This window comes from Macaca thibetana, chromosome 4, assembly GCF_024542745.1.
Source record: "Macaca thibetana thibetana isolate TM-01 chromosome 4, ASM2454274v1, whole genome shotgun sequence".
Lineage (NCBI taxonomy): Eukaryota > Metazoa > Chordata > Mammalia > Primates > Cercopithecidae > Macaca > Macaca thibetana.
The window spans coordinates 21,718,412-21,743,927 of NC_065581.1; the positions used below are offsets into that span (position 1 = coordinate 21,718,412).

Genomic DNA, 25,516 nt, shown 5'->3' on the forward strand with positions numbered 1-25,516 from the left:
CTCAAAGTCAAACCTGCTAACTTTAAATCGTGTATATTGTTAGTTTTAGGGAGATGTTTTAATTCCATGTACTTAAATGTTCCTCTGAGACACAATATATCATTTCTGAATAAGCTCTTTTCTTTTTTCTAATTCACTTTTCTCCAAATTTCCGAAATCTGCTAATAATAGATATAATATACATATATATTATATGTATATAATAATATAATAATAAACAGGGCTCTAGCATTCTGATATGTTTGTTCAAGATCTGGTTCGCAGCTTTTGTAGTCAACTGGTTTTGTGTGACAAAGTTTTGTATGTTTATAAAAGTTTTTAAATCATTTCATAATTGGTGATGTTGTAGAAAAAAACAGGTTCTTGTCACGCGACCCGGAGAAGTTTGACACGCAGACACTTTGAAGGGTGAAGGGGAACGGAATTTATTGGGTGAAAAAAAAACCTCTCAGCAGAGTGAGAGGGGTTCCGGTTAACAGGCCTTCATCTCACAGATTGAATCTCAGGTTCCCACCCAGGAAGAGGAGAGGCCTGTCTCCTTCCCCCTGCAAACAGCCTGAACTTCCTGAGGCTCCACCCCATCCTCCCAGTAGGCAGGCAGGTGGGAGATTCTGGGGGTATGCGGGGAGTAGGGGGTGTGTGGAGGGAGAAGGGGTGTATAGGGGGGCTCCTCCTTCGCAGGTGGGAGATTCCGGGGGGTGGCGGGGGTGGGCTCCTCCTTATACCTTTCTCCTGCATCTATCAGTGAAGGCACTGAGGTTTGCAATTGTATAATATCCAGGTTTGCAATTGTATAATGCAATTGTATAATTGTATAATATCCAGAGTTGAAAATAAAAAACAAAAATATAAAGCCACAGTAGCGCTCCCCCCTTTTTTTTTTTTTAATTTTGAGATGGAGTTTCACTCTTGTTGCCCAGGCTGGAGTATAATGGCACGATGTCGGCTCACTGCAACCTCTGCCTCCAGGGTTCAAGTGATTCTCCTGCCTCAGCCTCCCAAGTAGCTGGAATTACAGGCGCCTGCCACAATGCCCAGCTAATTTTTTGTATTTTTAGTTAGAGACGGGGTTTCAACATGTTGGCCAGGTGGGTCTCGAACTCCTGACCTCAGGTGATCCACCCGCCTCGACCTCCCAAAGTGCTGGGATTACAGGCGTGACCCACTGAACCGGCATCATTCCCTTTTAAAATGCCAGCTAGGTAATAATCTTTTCCTTTCGAATCAAGTGGGGGTTTCTCTAAGAAAGGTGGAGTATTTCTCTGTGAGGCCAGGAGGCTATTGTTGGGTCCAAGAACAAATGCTTAGAGATAAGCTTGTTGGCCTCTCACCTTGTTGTGGGAGGGTTCAGCATAGACAAGACATGTGTCTTCCCCTTTTCTGCCACCTTCCTTTTTGCCTACAATGCCCGTTTTTGATATCCAGCTGGTGAGAGTGGATGAATAATTCGTATCATAGTGTCGTCAGCCTCCTCAGAAACCCATAAAGATTTCTTTAAGGATTTGGATCCGGTATCTTTCGGAATTAAGCCCTAAATTATTATGAAGGTGAACCTAGGGTATATGTCTTGCCTGTGGTGTGTGTGCTGCTATCCTTTGAAGCAGAATGATTTGTGGATCATTTTACCAGTCCTTTCTCTTTTTTGGTCAAATGCAGATGGCATGGAGGAAATGGAAAGTTCTAGGCATTTTTACAAGCACTACTATATAACTCTTATGAACCGGATAAATTTAGTAGACAAAGTAAGTGGTTAGTTTCTTGGACTTCAGTTTTCTAATCTGTAAAATCAAGAGTTGTATCAAAGTTTCTTTCTGGCTTCAAATTCTGTAATTCTTTCTTTGAGAATTGTGTAGCATGTATAATATTTATGGGAAATAAAGTTTAAGTCACTAAAAAGAGGCAGAAATCAGGTTATCACTCACAGGGCTGTTTTTTCAGCCTAGTTTCTGCCAATCCAAACCTTGTTAAAACTACAATGTGGCAAGAGATGATGTCCTATTATTATTTCTTTCACTCGAGAATGCTTCAGCTATATAGATCTATCAAAGCAGTTGTTACACTGGTGAGTTTCCCCATATCCATCAGAAGAAGAAAATCCATCACGCTTTTGACTACTTTTTCCTCTCCAAGAAAATGATCTTTAAGAGAATGACATGTAATATAGACTTTACTATTCTTAAGGCATTGGAGAAACTGCATCTGAAATAAAATCAATACATGATGCAGTGCTGTATGTACATTTCAAATATTGAATGGCAAAGCATTTTATCAAAGACTTTGGGACTAAATACCCATCCCAGACTTACATAAGGTAGGATAGAATGCAGTAGAGATACGAGTGGACCTCCTGTGTATATAATACCTAGTTGTGGTTCAGTTACTCCGTATATCTCAACTACACTAACAGAAAGAGGTAGACTCATTAGAGCTTAAGAAATGTAGACATTAGGGCTGGTATGTTTAGAAATTTGTTGTTTTTTTTTTAGAGTTCCATCCCATAATCTCAGTTTAAGTTATAATGATGGTTACCAAGCAACTTAAGAGGAACAAAAGCACAGTCTTAGCCTTTATATTTCTAGCTGAGGAAAGTAGTCGACAAATAAAACAGAATTCTGTCTCAGTTATGCACTGAGTGTGTGACGTGTGACCTTAATCTCTTTTTTTTTTTTTTTTTTTTTTGAGGTGGAGTTTCGCTCTTGTCCCCCTGCTGGAGTGCGGTGGTGTGATCTCAGCTCACTGCAAGCTCTTCCTCCCGGGTTCAAGCAATTCTCCTGCCTCAGCCTCCCAAGTAGCTGGGATTACAGGTGCCCACCATCACGCCTGGCTAATTTTTGTATTTTTAGTAGGAGATGGGGTTTCACCATATTGGCCAGGCTGGTCTTGAACTTCTGACCTCAAGTGATCCGCCTGCTTTGGCCTCCCAAAGTGCTAGGATTACAGACTTGAGCCACCGTGCCGGGCCCCAAATCTCTTAACCTTCCTGGATTTGGTCCTTGAAACCAGTAATTTAAAATTACTGGCTAAATTAATTAAAATTACCGGTTACATTAATTAAAACAAATGACCAATAAATCCAAACAGACACTGAGTCTTTTTGTTGGTGTAAATTCCTTTATACGTTTCATAATGTCTTCTGTGATATTAGTTTACTTTTGGGAATTAAAACCTATACAGAAAACCATCAGTTTCACTAAGATTTTACCGTGGAGTTATATATTAGATCATCTTCATTTACTTAATAAAGTGTTAAACACAAAGTTACTTCTACTTTTATTTGGGTTTTCTATGTTTTAAAAATTAAGACTATGTATTCTTTCCCTCACAAAATCCAGCTCTGCGATTCATTAATGTACTCGAATACTTTTTGGTTTTCTATTTACTTTTCAATATGATCTTTAATTTTTCATTTAATATGATCTATCATTTTATGATATTCCAATGGCCTCTTTTGGGTATAAGGTGGAATCACATTCACAGGTCAGCCTGAGATCCACCGGCTGATAGTCCTGCCCTGGGGCCAGCAGACCCTCAGCCTCCTTTGTAGTTCTTTTTCTTCTTCCTTTTGGGGAAGGATGTTAGAACGGACTGGCTTTGATGTCTGTCAGGCTGTTTCCTGCCCATCTGCCATTGCCCACTTTCAACTCCCAGGGCCATTGCTCCTCATGGTCTCAGGGTTTACAGCCGACATCACTGGGTTGGCTTCAAAAGGGGCTACTCTGGCCGGGCATGGTGTCTCACACCTGTAATCTCAGCACTTTGGGAGGCTGAGGTGGGCGAATCACAAGGTCAAGAGATCAAGACCAACCTGACCAACATGGTGAAACCTCGTCTCTACTAAAAATACAAACAAATTAGCTGGGTGTGGTGGTGCGTGCCTGTAGTCCCAGCTATTCAGGAGGCTGAGGCAGGAGAATCACTTGAACCCGGGAGGCGGAGGTTGCAGTGAGCCAAGATCGTGCCACTGCACTTGGGCCTGGTGACAGAGAGAGACTCCATCTCAAAAAACAAACAAACAAACAAAAAACAAAAACAAAAACAAAAAACACACACGCACAAAGGGGCTACTCTCCCATTTATCACTGTAGTCCAAGCTTGGACACAGACCCTTCTCATAGTTCCTCAACGATTTCTAAGATAAGGCTATACTTTTGGTGTTTTTTGAGACACAGTCTAGCTCTGTCACCCAGGCTGAGGGGCAGTGGTGTGATCATAGCTCGCTGTAGCCTCTTCCTCCTGCGCTCAAGCCACCCTCCTGCCTCAGCCTCCCTAGTAGCTGGAACTATAGGAGCACTCCACCATGCCAGGCTAATTTTTTTTTTTCATTTTTTTGCAAAGACTGGGTCTCACTATGTTGCCCAGGGTAAGTTATAGCATTTAACATAACTTTATTAAAGGTATAAGGTAACAGGAGAGAATTATAGCCTACAGAATAACTTACGACCAGATGTGAGATGATAAGTTTTGGAATTTATAGTTTTGGAATTTATATGCACATCTGCATAGCTTTAATTTTAGATTGACCTGCTCCCAGGCTCTGCCTGCTTTGCATGGAGGTGAAAATACTCCCCACCATGTCCAGACTCCTGAGAATCCAGGCCAAAGCCTCACTTGTCTCAGAGAAAAAAAGGAGAGTTTCTCCTTCAGTCTAAGGCCTTTTTTTCCTTTCAGGATCTACCTCTTTTCAGGATGATCGATGGAAAGAATACTCATTTCCTTTGATGAACATTTCACAGTTTAGGAGTGCTATTAGCTTCATTCATAGCCCTAGCGAGACCTCTGTGTAATAATACCATGGTCCGTAAGTTTTTAGCTTTGAGTACACATTCTCAAAGTACATAGGCTTTGAGTGATCCACGAAACCCATGAAGCTGTGTGCAGTTTTCTGGCCACATGCATTTTTCTCGGTAGCAGATCCATCACCCTCGTCAGGTTAGTAAAGTGGTCAGCATCTCCCCAGAAGATTAAGAACCGCTTCAGTAGGTCCAGCAACCAGACGTTGGTTCAAGTGTGGATTAGTCATGTAGAGCATCAGGGGTTTCCTCCAGGTAGGGCTTCACTTAGAGTCCCTCCGCCAACAGCAGATAAAGCTGACTTTTCACATCTTTTCTCCACACATTTGTCTCTGCTTCTGATCCACAAATAAGGGGTAAAATGCAGGTATCTCCATAGAGTGGTTTGTAGAAACCATATGGTTCAAATCCATTCTTGGACAAGAAGCATTTCTCCAGAGTTAACAGAGTCTGCAGAGATGTAATATTGCCTAGGCTTTACAGCTGTGGGTCTTGTAACAATCTTCATTTCATAAGGTCTTTGCATAATTAAACTGCCTATTTGGCCAGTCTTCCTAGGATGAAGAAATTGTCTCTACAAAGTAGTATTCAGTTTCTACAAAGAGTCTATTGCCAAAGGATATCCACCTCGCTGTGGTTTGAACGTACTATCGGGATTTTAGAAATCTTATAGCCAAGATTTAGCTAGGTCTAATTTATTTTTTTTATTTTTTCTTTTACTTCTTTATGTATTTATTTTGAGACAGAGTATCGCTCTGTCGCCCAGACTCACTGCAACCTCCACCTCCCGGGTTTAAGCAATTCTTCTGCTTGGGCCTCCTGAGTAGCTGGGATTACAGGCGCACACCACCACACCTGGCTAATTTTTTTTTTTTTTTTAGTAGAGGCAGAGTTTCACGATGTTGGCCAGGCTGGTCTCAAACTCCTGACCTCAGGTGATCCGCCCACCTTGGCCTCCCAGAGTGCTGGGATTACAGGTGTGAGCTACCTTACCCAACCCTAAGTCTAAATTCTAATAGCCACCTATACTCCCTTCTCTCAGCAGCCTTTGCGAGATGGAAACTTCTTTGAGGTACCTGCCGCAGGACTTGGAGTCTAGGGGAGGGATGATGGCAATGAAAGGTTTCTTTTCTCCTGTCACATCTTGCTCCAGACCTCTTGTGTTGTCTCCTGTTACACTTGGATCTCAGGCATCTATCCGGGGTTGATGTTGGAGTCCCCCAGGTGCCTCATAGGTCCCCTGCACACTGGCAGCGTCACCTTTCTTTTTTGAAATTGCACGGCAGCTTGATGTACATTGTAGTGAATCCAATTTATGATTCCTGGCAATACATTTACTAAGTGCCATTTATCTTTTTGCCTGTGGAACTTATTCACTCTTCTAAGCAATGCCTGGATGTTCATTCCTGTCTGGACCTCAGGTTAGGCATGAGAGTGAGGTAAAGACATTTGCAACAGGGTTGCAACTTTAGAAATTGGGGGCATGACTGGGCACAGTGGCTTATGCCTGTAATCCCAACATTTTGAGAGACCGAGGTGGGAGGATCACCTAAAGTCAGGAGTTCGAGATCAGACTGGTCAACATGTTGAAACCCTGTCTCTACTAAGAATAAAAAAAAAAATTAGCTGGGTATGGTGGTGGGCTCTTGTAATCGCAGATACTCGAGAAGCTGAGGCAGGAGAATCGCTTGAACCCGGGAGGTGGAGGTTGCAGTGAGCTGAGATCGCACCACTGCACTCCAGCCTGGGCGACAGAGTGAGACTCCGTCTCAAAAAAACAATAAAGTGGCGGGGTGGGGGGACCAAGGCAAATAGTCTTGAGGCCTACTAGCATAAAAGAAGAATCAGAATCTTGTGCAGTGGTGCCTGCCTTTACTCCCAGTTACTAGGGAGGCTGAGGTGGGAAAATTGCTTGAGCCCAGGAGTTTGAGGCTACAGCGTGATATAATTGCCAGTGCACTCCAAGCCTGGGCAATATAACGAGACCTTGTCTTTAAAAAAAAAAGTTCAAGAAGGGCTTTTGACTGGGTCTCGTTTTCTGCCTCTGCTGTCCATTTCTCAGCATATTTTAGTTTGAAATGGGATTGCTTTTTTTTTTTTGCCTTCATCAACTGTTTTTCTTACGTGGTTCTCCTTGTTAGAGGTGGATGCTGGGGCTTTGAAAGCAATCTGCTGAGTGGTTTCTAATATTACTGTTAGGCTTGGGAAAAGGAAATCTGAGGGATGTGAATTTGGATCAGTGACCTGGCAGGCTGTCAGTTTTCTCAGGGTGACGTAATTTCTTGCTTAGGTGCCATCAGCGAAGTTTAACAAAGTCCTCTCACTTCCATCCCACATGAAGGAACTCAGGCGGTGATTACAAAATAGTGTTGCTGAATCTCGCCACAATCAGTGCAAGGGTAGAACATGTCTCCAGGTTATGATCATGGCTCCTTCCTCTCTTTGCTCTCCATGATCAGATTTCCCCCTCTATTGCTTTGTTTTGATGGGTATTTTACAGGAACCCGGGAGAGAACAGTGTCAGGCACTGTACTATGGTACCATTTCACCTCCAATTTAGAATATTTTAATAAGTGATTATTTCGCCGGGCGCGGTGGCTCACACCTGTAATCCTAGCACTTTGGGAGGCCGAGGCGGTTGGATCACGAGCTCAGGAGATCGAGACTATCCTGGCTAACACGGTGAAACCCTGTCTCTACTAAAAAAAAAAAAAAATACAAAAAATTAACCGGGCGTGGTGGCAGGTGCCTGTAGTCCCTGCCACTCGGGAGGCTGAGGCAGGGGAATGGCATGAACCTGGGAGGTGGAGCTTGCAGTGAGCCGAGATCGCGCCAGTGCACTCCAGCCTGGGCGACAGAGCAAGACTCTGTCTCAAAAAATAAATAAATAAATAAGTGATGATTTTACAAATTTGCAACTTGTGATCATTTATTCATTGATAGAGAATGCTAGCCAATTAAAAATAGCAACTTTGCTAGTGTCTTAGAGTTTGAAATTTCACGTGAAGGAAATGTAAAATTAGGAAGTATGTAATAAATAGTTGAGGATTGGAGGGTCTTTTAGTTTGTCAGCAACTTTTAAGTGTATCAATTATTGTAGAGGATTTGGTTGTCCTTTTATGTACTATTAATATTAACTATCCCACCTTAGACTAGATGAAAATAATTGTTTTACAACATTATTAATACCTTAGTTTCAAACATAGAGGATGTAAAGAAATGTGTTGATAAACCATTTTGTAATTTATTTATTTATTTAATTTTTGAGGCAGAGTTTCGCTCTTGTTGCCTAGGCTGGAGTGCAATGGCGTGATCTAGGCTCACCACAACCTCCGCCCGCCCCCTGGGTTCAAGCGATTCTCCTGCCTCAGCCTCCTGAGTACCTGGGATTACAGGCACGTGCCACCACACCCGGCTAATTTTTGTATTTTTAGTAGAGACAGGGTTTCTCCATGTTGATCAGGCTGGTCTCGAACTCCTGACCTCAGGTGATCTGCCCGCCTCGGCCTCCCAAAGTTCTGGGATCACAGGCGTGAGCCACCGCGCCCGGCACCGTTGTGTAATTTAGACCTTCACTAAGTTATACTGTCTTCCCTCATCTGATTGCCCCGAACTGGTACCATTGTAATCTCTGTTCCAACCACAGAGACAGTTTGCAGAATTTTCAGGGCTGGGCCGCAGTTCTGGCTCAGGTTTCTGTGGATGCTGAGGTTTCCACTGACTTTCAAGATAGCATGGGGGTGGGGGCGTTGTGTCCTACGCTGGGGTCAGAAGCTGAACTTCTGTTGCCTTAGCATTTCGCCAGTGGCACCTGTGCCATGTGTCTTTAGTGTAGGTGCTTTTTCCTGGTATTTGTTTGAGCTGTTAGTGTTCAGCCTTGGTCATTTAGATTCTTCTTATCTCCCTGTTATCATGGTGCTTAGTTTAGTTTTTTTTTTTTTTTGAGATGGAGTCTCACTCGGTCATCCAGGCTGGAGTGCACCCTCAGCTCACTGCAACCTCTGCCTTTTGGGTTCAAGTGATTCTCCTGCCTCAGCCTTCTAAGTAGCTGGGACTATAAGCGTGCACCACTATACCTGGCTAATTTTGGTATTTTTAGTAAAGATGGGGTTTCACCATGTTGGCCAGGCTGGTCTTGAACTCCCGACCTCAAGTGATTCGCCCACTTCAGCCTCCCAAAGTGCTGGGATTACAAGTGTGAGCCACTGTGCCCACCCCTCTTTTTATGAATTTTTTTTTTTTTCAAATATTCTTTTCCTCACAACTGCACTTTGTAATGCATAGGGTTAATATATTGTTATTAGACCTCCCAGGCCAAGCTTCGAATAGAGCAAAGAGTCACTGAGAGCTGGACGTGTAGACAGGGGCCTAGAAAGTTTTGGTGATTTGTGCAAGGTAACCCAGTGGGTGGTAACAGAGCTGAGACTGCTGGGAGCTCCTTTTCAGTGATGCTTAACCACGTCTCCCTTCTGCTGCCTGTAGCCATTTCTGTGTCTGGACTTGTAATCACAGGTGGATTCATATGACACCTCTCTAACTGCACCAAGAACAGGAATGTCCACTCTCCTTGAAGGATATGAGTTGTAATGTGGATTCTTGGTCTACTTTGGGGGCTCTTCTTATGTTTAATGCACTTGTTGCAGCATATACTGAGAGTCTGTGAAACGTTTTCAGATGTAAGCTATTGAATCATTTCAAGAATTTGTATTCATTAGTACTCATAGCACAAATGCCATTCCTGTCCCTTAAAGTGTGCAAAGCAGGGGTGTTTGAGGGCTTGGCAACCAACGTGTGGGCACCTCTATTTTGAAATCGGTTTTGTTTGCATTTAACAAAGGTTAACAAAAAAGTCCTTTTGGGAAGTTTGGCCAGGGTCCTAGAATTTGTACGTGCCTTTGCAGTGTGCTCATACTCTGTGGGACATCTAGGATCCTCAGCCCCTTGTTCTCTGCTTTTTCAGTTGACCAAGTTAAATATTAAAGGAAGAGGATTTATTTCCTGCTAGCAGGGGATTTTACACTGTAAAAGGCTTTTAAATAATTTTTTAAAGTTGTGATAAAATACACATAACGTAAAATTTACCATTCGAACCATTTTTAAGCATACAGTTCAGTGGCGTTAAGTATATTCACATCATTGTGCAACCATCACCACCATCCATCTCCAGAACGTTTCTCATCTTGCAGGACTGCAACTGGGCATGGTAAAATATTTTGTATGCACAAATAAATCTTTAAAGCTGAAACAGGCCGGGCACAATGGCTCATGCCTGTAATCCCAGCTCTTTGGGAGGCTGAGGCAGGTGGATCATGAAGTCAGGAGTTCGAGAGCAGCCTGACCAATATGGTGAAACCCCATCTCTACTAAAAATACAGAAATTAGCTGGCCGTGGTGGCACACGCCTGTAGTCCCAGCTGTTCGGGAGGCTGAGGCAGGAGAATCGCTTGAACTTGGGAGGTGGAGGTTGCAGTAAGCTGAGATCGCACCACTGCACTCCAGCCTGGGCTAGACAGTGAAACTCCATCAAAAAACAAACAAACAAACAAAAAAAGGCTGAAACAATAAAATTCTTATGGTAGAAGGTGCAGTAGTGACATATCTCTAATTCAATTTATATTCTCCATTTCTTTAACATTTCAACATCTTCAAGTAACATTTATATGGTGTTTTCTTATATTCTCATTGAAGATTCAAAACTCATGTGAGGTAGGCATGAATATTCCCATTTTATAAACGAGGAATTTGAAGTAGTAACAGAAAAAAGGTAATGAACAAATCAGGACTCCAGCTTAGTGCTGTGGACTTTAAATCCTTTTCTGTCTCCATTCTACTGTGCTTCAAAAGGCTGTGACTGATGTTTTCTTTATCTGTCTTATCTACCTAGCTAGCTGGCTGGCTGGCTATTTAGCTAGCCATGTCTTTATTTTGTGGGGATGGAGCAGGCATTGAGGGAGGATTTCTGGAGTTTTGTTTTAAATTCTGGGTCTTGCCCTGACAGCAGACAGTCGTGTTCCTAACCTTGGGCATCTCATCGGATCAGGGATTATGGTGTTTTGCCTAAACACTTAGTAGATGCAGCAGCTGTCTATTCAAATATTACTTTAAAAAATGCCTGGAATTGTATTTAAATTGCTTCAATTATTCACTAATTAAATTGCAGATTGTTTCTGCTGGGGATTTTGCACTAGGCTGAGTTTCCTCAATTGTTTGTGTTGGACAATGACAAAATAAATCTTTTGCATTGTAGCTTAGTAAAAAATCCTGCTGAATGGGCTAAATAAGTTCACAATCATCTCATAAGAGACTTATTTTTTAAAAAAACAAATTTTTTTTTGGTAAGACCAGGCATGGACAGATACTGGGCTTTTGTTGGTTTTTATTTCTGTACTTTGGTTCTGGTGCTTAAAATACCTGGAGGGGTCGCAGACACAACGGAGGCCCATGTGTTCTATTGAATGTGTCATCTTCCTTGGTCTGCATGGGTTTTACCAACAACTGCACAATGGAATTCAAATATTTTAAAACCACATGTGTGTTTCTCACATGGCTGCTACAATTTAAATCTTTTGTCAGCCTGTTCAAGGGGTTAGATGTAGCAACCAGTTTGCCCTAGGACTTTATCTAGAGTCCTTATAAATGGTCGTCTTGCTATAACATTTACAAAGCCTTTCTCTATGTGCTGTTTTCATTCACAGGGAGGAGGAAAAAACAAAATTGGGAAAAGGAAAGAACTTAGAAGGGTTCAGTGTCCCTGCAGAGCAGGAGCTTGTAGCAATATGCCCTTGATATTTTTAAATAAAAATGCCTGCTTGCTCTTAAAATGCAAATTGTTTCCATTCCCCTAAAAAAAAAAAGCACAATTTCATGCTAATGTTCACCTCTCTATCCACAGATAATTAAGACTTTGCTCTCAGAATAAATAAGTACCTAACACTTATGAGCACTAGCTTTGGGGCAGCCAGTGTCTATGCTAAACCTTTCACATGCATGAGCCTATGTAATGCTCAAAACGTAGTGAGGAAGGTGGTATTCTCCCCATTTTACAGAAAAGAAAAAGAAGTTCAGGGAGGAGGTTAAGAGACCTGCTTGAATGTCTCACTGATAGTAAGTGGCAGATCTGGGATTGGGTCCTTTCTGTGATGTAAGTGTTCAGGGTTTTTAAGAAGCAACGGGTTTTTTTTTTTTAAGGGTTGTTGCTAATACTAATCATCTTCAGATATGAGAACCAATGTGGAAGCAACTCAGCATATGGATGTTACAGCCAATCTCAGATAAGATGGAAGAGGCAAGTTCTGTTCAACAATGTGCTAACATCGGCAGAGCTGAAGTGGGGAGCTGGAGAGGTACCAAAATATTGGATAGGAAACCGAATGCTTTTTCAAATCAAGTACCTCTGAGTGACCCTAGACAGTTGGTGAGAAAGAGTTTGTCACCAACATAAATAATTGGAAAGAAGTGTTAGATGCGTTTGAAGCAACCCAGAGATTCCCTTGTGAAGCTGTTGAGAAGAGACTAGAGTGTGAAGAAAAGAAGCTTGCTTGGTGTCCAAGATAAAATAAGGGATGGATCTTAGCACTACAGATGGAAACTGCAGCAGCAAATAACAGAACCAGAAGAGATACTTTTTCATGTGGATTCATACAGAAAGGATGTCAGGTAACTAACGATGAAAGCAAATAAATCCCCAGTGGCTATAGTATCAGATAAAAATGCAGGACACGTTAAAAATGGGCTCTCTACATACAAATTCCTCTTTTGAGACAATCTACACCATATAAATTTTATTTTATTTTATTTGAGACGGAGTTTCACTCTTGTTGCCCAGGCTGGAGTGCAGTGGCACGATCTCGGCTCACCACAACCTCCGCCTCCCGGGTTCAAGTGATTCTCCTGCCTCAGCCTCCTGAGTAGCTAGGATTACAGGCATGGATCACCAGGCCCGGCTAATTTTTGTATTTTTGGTAGAGACGGGGTTTCTCCATGCTGGTCAGGCTGGTCTCGAACTCCTGATCTCAGGTGATCCGCCCACCTTGGCCTTCCAAAGTGCTGGGATTACAGGTGTGAGCCACCGCGCCCAGCTACCATATAAATTATATTGTAGGTAAAGGTCTGTGGTAGCCTTATATATTCAATTCATTTAAAACAAACCCAAGGACCTCTTTCCACAGATTCTCATACCACATTATTGTTAAGCGTACATTCTCCTTATTAATTTTTGGAATTAAGTGTAGTTATTATGTTCTTAAAGTTGTTTCCCGGCCGGCCGTGGTTGCTCACACCTGTAATCTCAGCACTTTGGGAGGCTGAGGCGGGTATGGATCACTTGAGGTCAGGAGTTTGAGAGCAGCCTGTTCAACATAGTGAAACCTTGTCGCTACTAAAAATACAAAAATTAGCTGGGCGTGGTGGTGGGTGCCTTTAATCCCAGCTACTTGGGAGGCCGAGGCAGGAGAATCACTTGAACCAGGGAGGTGGAGGTTGCAATGAGCTGAGATCACGCCACTGCATTCTAGCCTGGGCGACAGAGTAAGACTCTGTCTCAAAAAAAAAAAAAAAAAAAAATTGTTTCCCAGTGTTAGTTTTAGAAGATTATATAGCAGATGCCATGCTGAGGTAGTTCAGGGACCTTTTATAAGGTAGTGATGAAATTCAGAGCTGGAGGGTGACTTACAGGTCAGTGAGAATAAAATGTTGCTGCTTATTTCTGAATGTCAAGTCACAATGACCTACTTCTTTATTCTTCTTTATTCTTATCTTTTTCATGATTCAAGTTTTCCAGGCATAAAATATTTGGAGGTGTTTTTTTCTCTTTCTTTGCTACTTCTCCTATGGTCATTGTGTTTCTTGCACTGGTCTGGCAAGGTAGACTTTTAAATCATATTTTAAGTTAAAAGATATGGTAAAATATTTTGAAACATTTAACAGGTTTTATTAGACAAATAGAAATTGTGTCACATTTGTGTACAAAAATGTTTCACTAAAATTAGGATTTCATTTAGATCTGTGTGTTTCTGTGTGTGTGTGTGTGTGTGTGTGTCTGTCTCACAGCCCCTTCTGAAAATTTCTTGAAAGCAATAGAATGTTACCCCAAAAGGAAAAAAACACACCCATATATTCACTTGCACATTAGATTTTTTTCATAAAATTCCAAATGGTGGATTCATCCTTGAACTCCTGTTTATGAATCATTTGTTCTGAAATATCAGAGGCCATTTTGGATATACTTGGCTTTGGCTATTTGTGTAGTCTCCAGAGAAAGGTGGATGTTTGAAGTTGTATGACTTAGTGGGAAATTTCTACATTTCAAGTGTAAGAGAAAATAAATCCTTTGCAAACCACGGGCCATACCCTGTATAAGGGAGACAGATAACATGAGTTTGAGGGTATTATGGAGATTTTGGATTGGAGGGAAATGGGGCTAGAGAAATATTAGAAAGCATAATTAATGGCTTTAGTGGTTTTTTAAAAACTTGGAACATACAATAACAAATGCAGTGAAGACAAATGGTGGTAAATATTTGCAGTTACACTAGACCTTAAAGGCAGGGACTGTGTCCTAGTGGTGTGTGATCTGGGAGCTCATACCTGGGAGTCAGTAATTGGTTGTGAGAGTGGAAGAGGCCAGTCTTCATTAGAGACCTGGGAGGAGATGAGTTCTGGGCCAGAGCTTCATCTTGAAGCTTGTTAGTTTTTTTTTTTTTTTCTTTTTTGAGATGGAATATCGCTGTTGCCAGGCTGGAGTGCAGTGGTGTGATCTCGGCTCACTGCAATCTCCGCCTCCCAGATTCAAGCAATTCTCTGCCTCAGCCACCTGAGTAGCTGGGATTACAGGCGCCCACCACCACCCCCGGCTAATTTTTGTATTTTTAGTAGAGATGGAGTTTCACCATCTTGGCCAGGCTGGTCTTAAATTCCTGACCTCATGATCCGCCCGCCTCGGCCTCCCAAGGTTCTGGGATTACAGGTGTGATCCACCGCGCCCAGCCGAAGCTTGCTAGATTTAAACTTTCCCCTGCAAGGCACTCAGTCTTAAACCACCTAACGTGATGGGGAAAGCCTGGAAGAGTTGAGAAGTCTCCCTGCCCTCCTTTCTCCTTCGAGGTAGAGGCATCTAACTCCCCAGCTCCTGCATTGTTACTGAGAGACCTGCAGCTAAACAAATGGTGCAAACCTTGGCCTAAAAGGAGCCAAAATTATCACCTTAGACTACATTTACCATCCTACTAGCAATATGTAGTGAAAGACCACCTGCCTTCATCCTCTTGTAAATCCCAAGAGGGTAGAAACAGTAATCCCCTGTTTCTACCACTCACGTGACATGCATTAAGTAATTGCTTTCGTTCCTTTACTAGACTGAAAGGGACCTTCATTTAAGGTCAGGGATCTTTTCTAACACAATTTAGTAGTCCTTGCCTACCATGGAAAGCTACACACGTATTGCTGGTGCTCAACAAATGGTTGCTGAGCAAATGTTAAAAAGGCCAGGTAGGGCGTGCCCCTGAAAATCTCTAAAAATTCTCTTTGGATTGTCTCTAATACTGATCAAGTTGGAACAATGATTCAATATTATGCGGTCAGAGGCTGAACCATTTCCTTGTCGTTAGGACAATCAGTTTTGTAATTTACCCTTAGTGTACATTGCAAGTAAATTGTAGTACTTGCATTTTTGGTTTCAATGATGTATAGAACCATGGCGAATGGAATTATAGTCAGGTTCTGGTAATTTTAATGTATCGTCTCAGCTGTGGGCAGGGATAAGGTAGGGCCATTCATTAAATAACCATTCATTGATTAACATGTGCTAGGTGTGATTTTATGCATTGAGGAAATAAACAAGAAAAAATGTGTTTTTTGCTTGTAGGTAGTTCTCAGCTTGTTAGGGGAGCTAGATGCATGAGCAGTAGTTACAATCTCTAATGTGTTAAGTGAGAGAGAAGTAAGGAAGGGAGGGACAAAGGAGGAACTGATTGATTTGGCTTGGGTGCAGGGAGAGGGGCCTTAAGTATGAGTTGAGAGTCCAGGAGTTCAAGACCAGCCTCGGAAATACAGTGAGACCCCATTCTCTACAAAATTAATTAATTAATTAGTTAAAAAATTAGCTGGACATGGTGGCATGTGCCTGTAGTCCCAACTACTTGGGAGGTTGAGGCAGAAGGATTGCCTGATCCCGGGGGGTCCAGGTTACAGTGAGCACTGCACTCCAGCCTAGGCAACAGAGTAAGACATTGCCTCAAAAAATTAAAAAGAAAAGAAAAGGAAAAAAAAGTATCAGTAGAGAGTGCTAGGCAATGAGTGCCAATGAGACTGGAGTGGTGACATTCCAAGCATAGAAAAGAGCGTGTGCAGAGCACAGAGGAAGATGTGGAGATCCCTAAGTAGTGTGCCTGGGGCATGAGATACAAAGGCCAGGGAACAACTGGAGATGAGGATGGACAAGGGCGGGGTGGAGACGCTGTAGGTGCTCTTAACCTTCCATAGGGTAGTTTTTTTTTTTTTTTTTTTTTTTTTTTTTTGTAGGTACCAGGTGTTTTTGAGAGTGAAAGAAGGTTCTAACTACTGGTTTGTTTTGTAGTAAATATCTCAATCCAGATCTCAGGTCTAGCTGAGGGAGGAGCCTTGGGCAAATAGTAAACAGGGACTGGAATTGGCTATAGGAGCTGTGTCATCACCCTTGTTCTTCAAATTATAAAGGAAGCCTAAACACACAAAGTCCAGTGTGGGCCGGGGTGACTGCCAGATGTGCACAGGATCATTATTGTACAAGGTGGCAAGATTCTCTTGGATATTGGTTTATCTATTTGCTTGGAATTAAGAGAAATAGGGTTGAACTTGAAGTTTTTCTCGTTATCGTATTTTGACTTGGAAATCTGAGTCAAACTAATGGTGCAATCTCCTTTCCATGTGGGGCTGATCTCAGAAGAGTAGTGGCTTGTAGTGTAAATAAAATAGGAGTAACAGCAAACGATTAACATACTGAATCCAGGTCACTTAGCACTTAGCACTCAGTGGGGTAAGGACTACTCAGACCCAGCACTCGTATAACCCGTATAACCCGTATAACTGGATTTACATGTTCTGGCCCCCTATTCAATGTCTGACAAGCAGTTTTAATACAAAAAAAACCCAAAAAACTTCATATTTTTATATACCTAGTAGCATTGTTAATCCTGTTTGTTTCTCAATTCAGTAACAAACAGGATAAATAACAAATATGTGTCAAATACCTTCTATGTGCTAGGTTAAATTTTAGGAAACCTTAGAAAAGGAGACCTTCCTTCCAGCTCATTTCCAGAAGAACACTTGCCAGAGACTTCAGAGTCTGTTTGAGTGAAAACTTTGTCATTAATTAATTTATTTTATTCATTCAATAGAGATTTATTCTGGACACTTACAAAGTACCAGGCACGATGTTAGGCACTGGCGTTGGGAGTTTGATGCTGAACACTGCAGGCCGCATCCTTGTCTTCATGGAGTTTCCATACTAGGGGGCTATTGACAAATCATAATAGCATTGCAGTGTAGCATGATAAATCATTTGAATGAGTAAATATAAGGTGCCTTGGGAGAGTAAGCAGGGGTTATCTAACCCAGACTTAGAGGAAAGGCTTCTGGGAGAATGTCATGTGTAAGCAGAGACTTGATGAAAACAAGAGTGGGTCAAAGGATGGAAAAGGGGGAGGATGGGTTAGGATTGGGGTGGGAGGCATCTCGAGCATTCACAAGGTCATGTGCCAAAGCCCACTGTGTGCGTGTGGTGGTCGGAGGTGGGAGGTGTTGGGAGGGAATAAAAGCAGTTTAGCTTGGCTGTAGTGTGGAGTGTGAGGTGGAAGCAGAGAAATGGGGCTGGAGCATTGTATAAATCCTGACCATACTTTGAGCTCCGTAAAGGTGTTTGGAATTTATCCTAATTCCAATAGGAGACTGACTTTCCTAGAACGATGTGTGTAGCTGGTGTGTGAAGAATGGAAGGGGTGAGGCAAACTGGAAGACAGGTAGACTAGTTAGGAAGTTTATGCAGTAATCCAGTGGGGAGATAATAGTAGCCCTAATTAGGGGAGTGGCTGTAGGAATGCGGAAAGTGACTGGAGTCCAGAGCTTTTTAGGAGGTGGATTCTAGATAGGACTTGGTGACTGCCTGGAGGTGGGGGTCTTGGGGAACTGGTAAGAAGGGGACGCTGTTCCTTGTGCAAACACGATACTTGTCTCTGGGGGTGGGTATTATTTTCAGTGTAATTCAAAAAAAATATTAAAACTGTTTGATCTAAGAAACCTTTAAATTGTCTGCTAGCTCAGCCAGGATACAGATGCTTTGCAGGGAGGAAAGAAATACATTCAGAAGGGTGAATGCACTCCAATTTTGATTTTTCTCTCTCTCCTTTCAAATTTCAAGGCTGGTTGCATATGCCTCATTAGCTCACGGGAGACTGTGATCCTGTAATCTTTTTTCATTTTCAGAAAACTAGAGATGTTAAACTTCCTTGGAGAAGGTGATTTTTGCAGCCTTTGAATAAAAGCACTTCCAGTTCTACCTTTAGTTGAAAATCAATGGTGTCTAATGTGTAGGAGAAGTCACCCAAGTCTCTTGTGTCCAGGCCACCAGCACTTGTATGTTATACCTATCACTTTGAGTCAAATAATCTTCAGTGGTCCCCAACTGCTAAAAATCTCAAGCCCCCATTCTCTTGGATCTTCAATTTTTTCTTTTAAGTTGAGAAAAAAAAATCTCTCCTACAAAAGGACATTTGATTTCTTGCTGAATTAATAAGTTTTTCTCCTTCTTAATGTGTCATCCAGGTCATTAATGGAAAAAGGTAGTCTATGATGCTGCAGAGCTCTGCCCTTTTTATTTTAATGCATTTTAAATACAAAATATCACAATTGTCTGCACTCCAATAAAAGAATGTAGAGCTGGAATTTTAATTTGATTATCATTCCCAATCTTCCCAGGCTTTCGTAGGCAAGTACTTTGTTTGAACAGCTGTACTCCGGTAAATCTCAGTAACAAATGAATCAGAAATGATTTTGTGTAGCAAGTCACAAGAAGGGAACTTCCTTAGAAAGACAGGTCATTAAGAAAATGAAGAAAGAAAAACTAGCAAACATTTGAGAAATTTAGCAGCTTTTTTAAAAAAAATAAAGCAATTTGTTCTAATAATTCTTTCCTAATCATCTTAAAATACGCTGTCATTAACAGCAGAGAAAGCTCTTTATTTCCTTTTGAATTTTAATACCGGGTAGAAATATAATTTACAATGAAAGTCAGCAGGAAAGGAAAAATACTAAAAACTAGGAGGCATAAAAAATGGAAATAGAGTCTTGTAGTCAATTTTCTATCATCTATAATTTTCTATCATCTATATGTGTGTTACCCATATGCTGGAGTGGAGTGTGGGGAGGGGAGAAGGAGGCGCTGTGAAATGTGTCTGCCTCCAATCACAAAAAGATCAAATTAACATGTGAAAAGATATTCCAAGGAGCTGTGGGAGAGAAAGGCTTTTGGCTTTCACCATCTTACCTACTGGATGGGTTTGAAAGCATAAAATAAAGCTAAACTAAATTCAGGGAAACATTGATTCACCCAAGTGAATAAACAACTTACTGCATTTGCTAATCTAATTAATCAAACTCTGCTTCTCCTTTCCAAAGGAGATTCACAGGCAGTAAAATAAATTAAATCAACATTTTTTTTCCCCACTTACTAAAAATAAACTTTCTTTCCCTGGGTAAATCGGTCATTTAAATTCCCAAGGCTGCACTCCCGTAGTCCTCTGGCAGGAAGCAATTGTATGGGTATAAAATCATTTCTGTGCAGATTGCAGAGCTCGGGCTCAGCATCATGTCTGAGCTCTGCCACCTAAACTGATGAATAAGATAAATTTTAACTGAAGTTATCTTTAGAAACAAATGGCCTATGGATGATGTTGATTAGCAGATAAAAAAGCCTGTGTGTACATGGATGTTTTATGAAACTTGAAACTATTTTGATGGCAGGAAATAATGATTTTGGAAGAAATCCTGGAAAATTAAGGATATTTAAAGTTTGAAAACAATTGTAATTGTGAAAGTTTTGACACAGAAGTCATAAAAAAATTTCAGTTCAGTAATTTGCAGATCTGTTACTTAATGTTTTCAGTTAATTTTAGATCAGTAGAATAAGATTTAGTTTTAGACTGCATGTATATACATATAGTAATTTTATACATACATACATTTACATAAATACAATATACAAGGAAAAGTGAAGGACAGAGTAAACGGAGAAGAAAATGAATTAAAAGATTATAAAGTGTTGAATGACAGGCTTTATGTAAGTAAGGCAAAAATGTAACATAGGAATATCCTAGATAACAAGTTAAGTATGAGCTAAGACTGTATCGCTAGGTTTTTCATTTTTTAAAGGCATAATACCAGGATGTGGATTTAGGAGGCCTGCAGTTTAGAATTGAGAAAGAGCTCACTGTTTATATTAAGTTCTACTCACACTTACTGCATTTCCTTGTCTTTGTCATGAATGGGCACCCTTCCAAGGAAGAACCTAAATGGAAAAGCGCTTCCAGCTGAGTTCTTAATGCTACCACCTTCGTCATCTGTCTGGTGCCCTCACCTTGAGGATCAAAGGGTCCCCAAGGATTGCCTTTCCCCGCATTTCCTTCTCGGATGGACTTATTTCCGTTCTTTTTAGTTTTGTTCACCCTAAGATATTGTGCTCAAAACTCATTTACATGCTCAGCTAATCTTAATTAAAATGTAAAGGCAGATCAGGGCACGATCAAATTAAGTCCTGAATATACTTGGATAGTTGGGCATCAGTTTAATGGATTAAACAGTTCTTGGAATTGCTTCTCTTTCTTGACAGTAAGTCTTAGTTTTGCTGTCATTTAATAGTCCCTTTTACTTCCACTTTCAAGCTGTGACTGAACATTCTCTTTTAACTTACAGACTCTTGCTATTTGGAAACCCATGCCCACCTCTGACTTCCACTCAAAATTGCTTTCCTCACAGTCTGACTGCGAGAGTTGTGAAACATTGGGATGTGCTTCTGAGGTGGGCTGTGGAATGCCATGTAAGTTGCTACTATTTTTTCTGAAGGCGATGGGTTTTCGTGCGCAGTAGGGATGGCTTAGGCTTATCTCTGGTGTTTCCCTCTAAAGCTGGTGAATCTCGGTTATTGCTGTTGGGGTTTGTAATGTAGTCTGCGTCTATTAGTGAAGACACAGAGGGCAAAAGAAGCAGTTTCTTTCTTTCCTTCCTTCCTTCTTTCTTTTTTTTCTTTCTTTTTCTTCTTTTAGACAGTTTCACTCTTGTTGCCCACGCAGGCTGGAGTACAATGGCACAATCTAGGCTCAACGCAGCCTACGCCTCCCGGGTTCAAGTGATTCTCCTGCCTCAGCCTTCCCAGTAGTTGGGGTTACAGGCATGCGCCACCACGCCCGGCTAATTTTGTATTTTTAGTAGTGATGGGGTTTCTTCATGTTGGTCAGGGTGTTCTTAAACTCCCGATCTCAGGTGATCCGCCCACCTTGGCCTCCCAAAGTGTTGGGATTACAGGTGTGAGCCACTGTGCCTGGCCAGAAGCAGTTTCTTTTGAATATTTATTTATTTATTTATTTGAGACAGGATCTCACTCTGTTGGCCAGGCCTCAGTGCAGACGCTCCATTACGGCTCCCTGCAGCTTCGACCTCCTGGGCTCAAGCAATCCTCCCACCTCAGCCTCCTGAGTAGCTGGGACTGCAGGCGCACACCACTACCCCTGGCTAATTTTTCGGTATTTTTTGTGGAGATAGGATTTCACTGTGTTGCCTAGGCTGGTCTTGAACTCCTAGGCTTAAGTGATCCTCCTGTCTTGGTCTCCCAGAGTGCTTGGATCACAGGTGTGAGCCACCACACCTGGCTTGAATTTGAAATAAAAAACAAAAAACAAAACAAAACAGAGTCTCATTCTGTTGCCTAGGCTGGAGTGCAGTGACACAGTCTTGGCTCACTGCAACCTCTGCCTCCCCAGTTCAAGCGATTCTCCTGCCTCAGCCTCCCGAGTAGCTGGAATTACAGGCGCCTGCCACCACGCCCGGCTAATTTTTGTATTTTTAGTAGAGACAAGGTTCCACCATGTTTGCCAGGCTGGTCTCAAACTCCTGACCGCAGGTGATCTGCCTGCCTCGGCTTCCCAAAGTTCTAGAATTACAGGCGTGAGCCACTGAGCTCGGCCAAATATATATATTTTTTATTTTTATTTTTTGAGATGGAGTCTCGCTCTGTAGCCCAGGCTAGAGGGAAGTGGTGCAATCTCGGCTCACTGCAACCTCCACCTCCCAGGTTCAAGTGATTCACCTGCCTCAGCCTCTGGAGTAGCTGGGATTACAGGTGCCCGCCACCACACCCGGTTAATTTTTTGTATTTTTAGTAGAGATGGGGTTTCACCGTGTTAGCCAGGATGGTCACGATCACCTGACCTCGTGATCCACTCGCCTTGGTCTCCCAGAGTGCTGGGATTACTGGCGTGAGGCACTGCGCCTGGCCAGGGGCCAAATATTTTTATAATAAATCCACCATCTCTATACTGTTCTGTGGTGAAATATGCTGAAGATTAAATGAAATCTTTAAAACTTGGTTATCATGGATTTGGCTGCATAGTTGGCCAAACTAGTTTGTTTTGTTTTCTTTTTTTTTTTGAGACCAAGCCTCGCCCTGTTGCCCAGGCTGGAGTGCAGTGACACGATCTTGGCTCACTGCAACCTCCGCTTCCCGGGTTCAAGCAATTCTTCTGCCTCACCCTCCTGTGTAGCCGGAACCACAGGTGCGTGCCACCACGCCCAGCTAATTTTTGTAGTTTTTAGTAGAGACAGGGTTTCACCATGTTGGCCAGGCTGATCTTGAATTCCTGACCCTTGTGATCCACCCGCCTCGGCCTCCTAAAGTGCTGGGATTACAGGGTGAGCCACCACACCCGGCAACAAGATTGGTTTCTAAGAATTCACTTCGTGATTTGTTTAATTATCTTTAACATTCAAATTGGGGAATGACTTAACTAGATGCAGGCAAAGACAATATCTTGCTTACTATCTCTAAGGTACTGCCACCTAGATACTAGAGATACAACGATGAGTAAGACAAAGTATGTGTTCTGAAAATGGTGGTTAATCTGTTATTACCATTTATAATACTGCAATATACTTGTTTGTGTCTTCTAGATTGTGAGTTTTTTTGAGGTCAAAACCATGGCATCCAAAAATTCCACATAGAAACTTCCACTAAATAGTTTAGAAATGAAAAGATAAACCATCCCAAAGTACTTTGCATTTGGTCAAATTTAAAAATTTTTTTTGAGACAAGGCCTCGCTCTGTCCCCCAGGCTGGACTGCAGTGGCACGGTCATGGCTCATTGCAACCTCTTCCTCCTGGGCTCAAGCGATCCTACCGCCTCAGGGTCCGAGTAGGTAACACCACAGACGTGTATCACCATGCCTGGCTAATTTTTTTAGTTTTTATTTTTTGTAGAGACAGGGTCTCTCTCTGTTGCCCAGGCTGGTCTTGAACTCCTGGGATTAATAGATCCTCCTGCCTTGGCCTTCCAAAGTGCTAGGATTACAGGCATGAGCCACCATGCCCAGTGACATTTCCTAATAGCTATTATCACCATCACAATTACTCCTTACTAATAATACCTAATATATAGAGCTTGCACATCTCCTGGCTCATGTGAGCCTTAAAATTCTATGAGGTATGGAGGGCAGCAGATGCTTCTCTATCTTACTGATTTGGGCAACATGCCCAGATAATGCACCTGATTTTTTTTTTTTTTTTTTTGAGACGGAGTCTTGCTCTGTCACCCAGGCTGGAGTGCAGTGGCGCGATCTCAGCTCACTGCAAGCTCCGCCTCCCGGGTTCACGCAATTCTCCTGCCTCATTCTCCCAAGTAGCTGGGACTACAGGTGCCTGCCACCATGCCTGGCTAATTTTTTTTTTTTTTGTATTTTTGGTAGAGATGAGGTTTCACCATGTTAGCCAGGATGGTCTCGATCTCCTGATCTCGTGATCCACCCGCCTCGGCCTCCCAAAGTGCTGGGATTACAGGCGTGAGCCACTGCACCTGGCCTAATGCATGTAATTTTTCTAAGATTATGGATTTAGTAAGTTTTGCTTAAGTTCTCAGACCTAGGTTTCCTCAGTCCACATCCACTAGGCCGTCCGATAGACTTTTACAGCTGGACTATTACTTGAATACTTGAATAACATGGGAATGTTTCTGTGTGTGTAAGAAAGGATATAAAATTAGCCAGGTGTGGTGGTATGGGCCTGTAGTCCCAGCTACCAGGGAGGCTGAGGTGAGAGGATTGCTTGAGCCCAGGAGGTGGAGGTTGCAATGAGCTGAGATCCCACCACTGAACTCCAGCCTGAGCAACACAGTGAGACCCTGTCTAAAAAAAAAAAAAAAGCATATAGGGGAAACATTATCAACATTATCACTATCTTTACATGTGCGGAACCCTACCCAGTAGTTGGGGTATTGGTCTTTCTTACTCTGAAACTTCTCAGGGTTGAATTTCAAATGTGTGTTGCTTATGTCTACTTTTATTTTGGCTTAATAAAGAAATTTTCTTTTCTGACCTGCAGGCCTAGAGGTGAAACATGTGTGACCATGCCCTTGTATGCTGGCCTCTGCCCACCTCTTTGCCTCATTTCATTAAGTTCTCCCCCATGCCATTCACTATGCTCAAGACTGAGTGTTCATCTTTTCCACCACAGGGCCTTTGCACTGCCTGGCCCTCTGCCTACAATACCATTCCCCTTTCCCCACCTCAACACCTCAACCTTGGCTTGGTTGAGTCTTATGCATCCCTTTGGACTTAGCCTAAAGCTTGCTTGCCCAGAGAAGACTTCCCAAAGAGAATGAATATTGTGCGACAACCTCAGTAAATGTTTGAATTAGGGTCCCTAATTGTAAGCCACAGAAATGGACTCTGGTTAAGCAGAAATGGAATTTATTGAGAGGATATGGAGAAGCTTGTGGTTGCCTTGGGAGGGCTGAAGAACTAGGTACATAGCTAAATGTTTCAGAAACAATTTTCAAAACCATGGCAAGGAACTGGCCTAAAGAGAAAACTGTCACCACCTGTGCTGCCCCCTTGAGCCCTGGATTTTTGTGGTTTCTTTCTGGTTTTTTTTTGTTTTTTTTTTTTGTTTGTTTTTTAAGATGGAATCTTGCTCTGTCACCTAGGCTGGAGTACAGTGGCGCTACCTCGGCTCACTGCAACCTCTGCCTCCCAGATTCAAGTGATTCTCCTGCCTCAGCCTCCTGAGTAGTTGGGATTACAGGCGCCCACCACCGCGCCCAGCTAATTTTTTGTATTTTTAGTAGAAGCAGGGTTTCACCATGTTGGCCAGGCTAGTTTCGAACTCCTGACCACAAGTGATCTGCCCTCCTTCGCGCCGGATGCTGTGGTTTCTAGTGCTGCCCGGAAATCTGCCTGCTCAGAGAAGGCGGCCTTGCAACCATCACTGGTCGCCTAAGCTGGATACCACGACTGCCATCCTTACCTGTAAAACCACATCAAATCCATCCCGGTATGTATCTTCCTCCTGCAAGTTGCCTGCATGTGAATCCAAGTTGTGCAACAGTGAATCTAATTGGTGGTACTGAAGTCACCCTAGCTGCAAAGGAGACTGGAGAACGAAGTTTTCTGAGTTCTTTAATTGGAAAGTGGGACCTATTAGCTGAAAATTATCC

At 42.3% G+C, this 25,516-nt stretch overlaps 1 protein-coding gene across 21 annotated transcripts in view; it reads left to right on the forward strand.

The window, feature by feature from the left end:
* Positions 1-25,516, forward strand: part of LOC126953309 (uncharacterized) — a 598,727-nt gene that overhangs the window by 53,729 nt on the left and 519,482 nt on the right. The window contains exons 3-4 of one of the 21 annotated variants that reach the window (XR_007725190.1): positions 11,979-12,446; positions 20,730-20,853. The exons of 17 other annotated variants lie outside the window; for them this stretch is intronic. The gene's annotated coding sequence lies outside the window, so the exon portion shown is untranslated. Of the gene's footprint in view, positions 1-11,978; positions 12,447-20,729; positions 20,854-25,006; positions 25,354-25,516 lie in introns of all 21 variants that reach the window. 3 more of the 21 variants (XR_007725191.1, XR_007725192.1, XR_007725184.1) reach the window with 3 other exon arrangements.